The following is a 6,000-nucleotide window of genomic DNA, read 5'->3' on the forward strand; positions in this document are numbered from 1 at the left end:
TAAAAGATATGAAGGGATTTTAGTTTAGAAGAATGGAAATATTCTTGGTGGCAGAAGTAATTCTTATTCTTTTAAGTAATAAGAATATCTAGTACATAAGAAATATGTGTATTTAAAGGATTTGAGGCTTGAATATGTACTATGTCATAATGATAACTCAAGAAGAATTTAGAAATCTGAGTGCAATGCCAGGCGTAAGTAACCCCTGAGCATCGCTGGGTGTGACCCAAAAAGAAAAATAAGTAGAAATCCCTGGAACAATTTTAGCAAAAACTGTTTTTGGGGGGATGTGCAAAACTAACAGTTTGGCCTGTTATACTCCTGGCCTTATACTCAGGTATTACTCTTTGTAGTGCTTAGAGCGGACCCTATGCAGTGACAGGAATCAAACCCTAGTAAGGCATGACAAATGCCTTACCCACTCTACTGTCTCTCCAATCCCAAAGACTGAAATACGATATGGGAAATCAGAAATGATGATAGATTTAGTTTATTCAGGAAGTGTCAAGGTATAGTTTTTTAAATACAGTTTTATTCTGCTAAAGCTTAAATGTTACTTTTCTTTTTCAACTGAATTATCTTCATCTTTTAGTTACAAATCCATTATAGTAGTTGCCTTTTGGTTCTCTATTTATCAGAGTCTAGGCCACTGTATAAATGCAAAACTCTTTCAACCATAAGCAAAGTCCTCGAAAAGAAAGTAAAATTAAGAAATACTGGAGAAGGACACAGAGAGTACAGTGGGTAGGTCAATTTTCTGCAGTCAGCCAACCAGAATTCCTGGCATCCCATATGATCCCCCAAGCACTGCCAGGAGTGATACCTGAGTGCAGAGCCAGAAGTAACCTCAGAGAAGGAAGGAAGGAAGGAAGGAAGGAAGGAAGGAAGGAAGGAAGGAAGGAAGGAAGGAAGGAAGGAAGGAAGGAAGGAAGGAAGGAAGGAAGGAAGGAAGGAAGGAAGGAAGGAAGGAAGGAAGGAAGGAAGGAAGGAAGGAAGGAAGGAAGGAGTGAAGAGAGAGGGAGAGAGGGAGGGAAGGAGGGAGGGAGGGTGGGAAGGAGGGAGGGAGGGAGGGAGGGAGGGAAGGCAGGCGGGCAGATAGATTGGAGTAAATCCTAGTTAGAGAGCTCATTGAGATCCAGAAAAAAAAAATGAAAAGAAAAATATTCTAACTGCCCTCTGCATCCAGCACACTCATGGCAAGCTTCCAATGGAAAAGGGACCACTATGTTAATCACTGTCACTGTCATCCCATTGTTCATCGATTTGCTCAAGCAGGCAACAGTAACATCTCCATTGTGAGGCTTGTTATTGTTTTTGGTATATCGAATACTCCACGGGTAGCTTGCCCCTCTCTGCCGTGCAACACTTAAGGTACATATAGAAATATACACAATGATGTACCACTCGTCACAGCTTGAAATGCATACACTCTCTGAGCCTTGGCAGTCTAAGTCCCAAGCTCATACATTCACACATGTGTGAAATAAATCATGTATAAAGATTGTTGCCAAATTATCAGCTGGAATGGCAAGAGATCAGAAACCATATAAATGCTCATTGAGAGTCAAAATTTTAAGTTGTGAGTACACCATAAAACACACATTACTGTCTTTCAATTCAGCCACTCAAGTGATGCAGGAGTCAAAAAAGTCCATGTCTTGTCCTGTTCCATTTAGATCACCTACCCAGAACAGGGTGATGGACAGAGAGAGAAAGGATGTTCCTGCATGCTGGAAACAAGAGTGAGAACACATGCCAAGAGAAAATTCTAATGAGAATGGGAGGATGAAAATGTTCAAATGTTCAAAACTACATTATGGTCATGGACGACAACTCTGGAACTATATTAAAACCTCTGAACACTACGCTGTAAATGAATGATTGTGTCTGAGTTATCTTTCCATAAATCCATTATTTTCCAAAGTGAAGCCTTTCTCAAAGTAATAAGATGCTGAGTAGAACAACAAAGAGATTTTGTTCTATGAACAAAGCAAGGTATGAACATTGTGAATAGTATGATACAATCCGTGTTCCCAAGACAAAACACACACATACCCACAATATTGGCTGTGATGTGAACCTCAGAAGAAACTTGTCAGCAGTTTGTTGCTTTTGAGGAAATAAAAGTGGATGGCAGGACAAGACTCAGTTTTGACACTGTCTTTAATACTTTTGCATTTCGCACATTATCTATTAGAAACACCTTTATTGAAAAGTAATGTATCCATTGTGGTGTCAATTTGTAAAATATTGTTTCCTATCACCAATATTTTCTAATAGGATTTATCTATAGTAAAATTTTACATTTATGGGTGGGAGAAATAGTACAGTGGATAGGGCGCTTGCCTTGCACGTGGCCAACCCAGGTTCAATCATCAGTGCACAGCCGGGAGTGATCCCTAAGTACAGAGCAAGGAGTAAGCCCTGAGCACTGCTAGTGTGACCCAAAATACAAAAATAAGGGGGGTAAGGGAGATTTATCTTTAAAATAAATTGTTATTCAAATAGTGTCTTTTTGAATGACACTATGACAATAGTAGTTGGAAATGATCACTGAAAAAGAACTGGGTGCTGAAAGTAGGTAAAGGGATATACATGATAGTATTTCAGTACCAATATTGTAAACCATCTTGTCCAGAAGGAGAGAGAGACACAAGGAGAGAGAGACAGAGACAGAGACAGATAAATAAAAAGTTACTGCCAATAGAGGGTGTCAGTGGAGGGTGGGCGGTGGAGGGCAGAGGGAAATTAGGGACACTGGTTCTGGGAAATTTGCACCTGTGAACGGAAGGGTGTTGGAGGACATTATATAACTGAAACCCAATCATGAGCAACTTTGTAACTGTGTACCTCACTGTGATTCAATAAAATATGTATTTTCTAAAAAGAAAAATATTCTTCAGCTTGGTTATTCACGAGAGTAAAACAGTAAAATCATTTACAAGGCTAAAAACACTTTGCTGCAGGCTTCATTATTTTGGTTTTTATTTTTCAACTTCACTCTGAATACTCAAAATCACTCTTCTAACCTATGTTAAAACAAAATTGATTCATCCATTTGTTTGTTTTCGGGGGGGGCTCCCAACTGGTATTCCAAGAGGTTCAAGGGTCATTCCTGGTGATTCAGCCAAGTAAGCAAGTGGTTCGAATATGAGGGCCAGTGATGCTGTATTCCTTAGACCCTGAAGTGCTCAGGGATTTCCAGAACTATACCTGGTAATGCTTAAGGAACTATGTAGAAAGAGGGATCTAACCACTATTGGGCACATGTAAATCATATGCCTTAATCCCTGTACTATAGCTCCAGTCAGTATTTCTTCATTTAAAGGAAATTTTATATTTTCGTTATCTTCACTTTGAGGGGAAAAAGGATCAAAAACTAAATTGTTATTAACAATGTTTTTCTATGTAGCATTCTAGGAACAGAAAGATCATTAAGAATTTATTCGACAACTTTTCCAGTGATCCCTGGGGAGAATTCTGGAGGAATTATTTGTATTCTGCAGCAACTGTAGCAGAGCTCTGTGTTAATTTATCAGAAAGAGCCACTAAACAAAACATATCAGAAGGAGAAAGCCAATGGGGGAAAATATTAAAATAGTTTTTGTGTTTGGATATTGCAGCCCATTAGACATAGCTTCATCAAGTAAGCAATTATTAAGCATTTGTTTTACTTGAAAATATAGATAAAGAAAGCATAACACCTGTTTCTGGAGAGCAAACTGTTGAGAATGACAGACTTAAAATGAGTTACAATAAAATGTGATAATTTTTAATACAAACATGGATAAGTTGTTCCTAGAACATAGATGAAAAATGCATTGTGTTGCCTGAGGGAGCCAAGAAAATATTCACACCAAAAGCAAATTTTAAACTGGAAAGTAAAGAATGATGACAAGGAGCATGCTAGGTAGACAAAAGGAGAAAGAGAAAAGCAAATGCAAGCGTGTATAAACTCAGGGTACTGAACGTCCACTTCAAGAGTCAAATTTAATAAAATATGTTTTTATTATAAAAGTAGATGGCTGTAAGGCTGGCAAAAGGGATGTATGATAGGGCCCAATTGTACTTTAGTTATTTGTTTTTGTCAAGGAAATAACTCAAGAACAAGACATAAATGATAGTAGACATTTAGTAAGAGGTAATACACACCTGAAAGTGGGTATAAAATTTCTCAGGGGAGAGTAATGCACTGAATTTGGAGTCAAGGGTTTTTTAAAAAGTGAGTTGACTAATGGGAGGAATATGTGTAAGAGGTGTTTAGCGTGACCAGGGTGGTGCATAGTTGTGCATCACAATTGTATAAGAACTATATACTTGCTCCTACATTGCATGTATCATTAGCATCTAATTATGCAGCTAGGGGGCATGTAAGTTAATAGGTATTTTGGACTTAATGAGGAGAAAAGTGAAATAAAATCAGTCTTCAATTCACTGAGCATGCTCCAGTAGTTGTCTGAAACTAGTTTTTCAGTGTCCTGTATTTATCAGGAAGTTGATAACCATCAGGCTGCCTGGTTAGGACTTTCAAGGCCCCTTTATCTTTCTTTACATAAGAAATAGTTCTTTTTATCTCTTACAGTAATTTTCCATACTTTAATCTATTGTAATCAGAGTTGCTATAAAATAGTGACTCAATATTGTCATACTTGGCATCTCTAAAATTCATTTGTTTCCTCAAGATTCTGATTATAGTCACATCCCTGATGTATACTCTGAATGAACAGAATAAAATATTTTATAGAAATGACTATTAAAATATTACTTATGTGAAGAACAAGCTGCAGAAATACCTCTGGACCCCATGCCAGGCTGCCTTACCTGGGGCAACTCAGGGTGGGTGGATGAGTTTCCCTCCTCGCCCCAACAGAGCCCCGGCAGTTGAAAACCCCAGAACTCAATCGCCACCATGCTCATGGCCGCTCTTCACAGGTTCAGACAAGCCTCACCCGTTCGTGAATCTGTTGTATAATCATATTCTAAATTTGGAATTCCAGAAACACCCAGGCATGAACCTCACATATGCTAAACCGCTGATCTACTCCCCCTGCCTCTATGGCAGATAGTTGCCCTCTTACACTCTCTTTCTACTTGCGGGTATTAGGGTTTGCAATACAGATTACAGATAATGAGACGCCATCATGTTTGTTTCTTTATCTACTCACACACTTTCATCAGAGGAAAATATATTGGACCATATTTAGCAGATTATTTGTAACACGCTATACAAATTTTTTTCAGTTATGCTTTGAAGGGCAGGATTTGGGTTTTGGGGTGGAAACATTCGAAATATGGTGATAGGAAGGTGCAATGGTGGTGGGATTGGTGTTCAAATATTAAATGTAATGAATGATCATGAACAACTTTATAAAAAAATGAAATAATATATATTTCCTATGTGTTACTAAGGTGAATTGTGTTACTAATCACAGCTAGCTGACATGAAATCTCAAGATGTAAATATTAAACTGTATTTTTCTCTAGAATTCATTCATCAAAATAAAATGAGAAAACATGGAGAGAGGCCATGAATAGGGCAGTGATTGAGTTCTGGAGGTTTTGGGATGCTGGAGTTGGGTCCAATAGGGTGGGGAGGGGACTTACCCACCTCCCTCCTGGTTGCCCTGAATAGAATAACCTGGCCCAGAATCTGGAGGCAAGGCCATGACATATCATTCTGTGCTCTCTTTTGAGGAATTTATTGCTGATGGCTGCTCTCCACACGCTTAGACGAGCCTCACCCAGGAGTGAATTTATTCCTAGACATCTCATATTTTACACCACTAATATATGAAGAGTAGCACACGAAATTTGATGGGGTTTAAAATAGAATGCAACCAAACTTAGGGGGAAATACATTTATACAGATTTATATATATAAATATATGTATATATATGCACATATATATATATATACACATAAGTCTCAACTGTAACAACATTCTAGTAATCTCTTGTAGAAGGGCTTAATGACTCCTGGGTGAAATACAACAATTTTCA

This window comes from Sorex araneus, chromosome 1 (assembly GCF_027595985.1).
Source record: "Sorex araneus isolate mSorAra2 chromosome 1, mSorAra2.pri, whole genome shotgun sequence".
NCBI classification, from domain to species: Eukaryota; Metazoa; Chordata; class Mammalia; order Eulipotyphla; family Soricidae; genus Sorex; species Sorex araneus.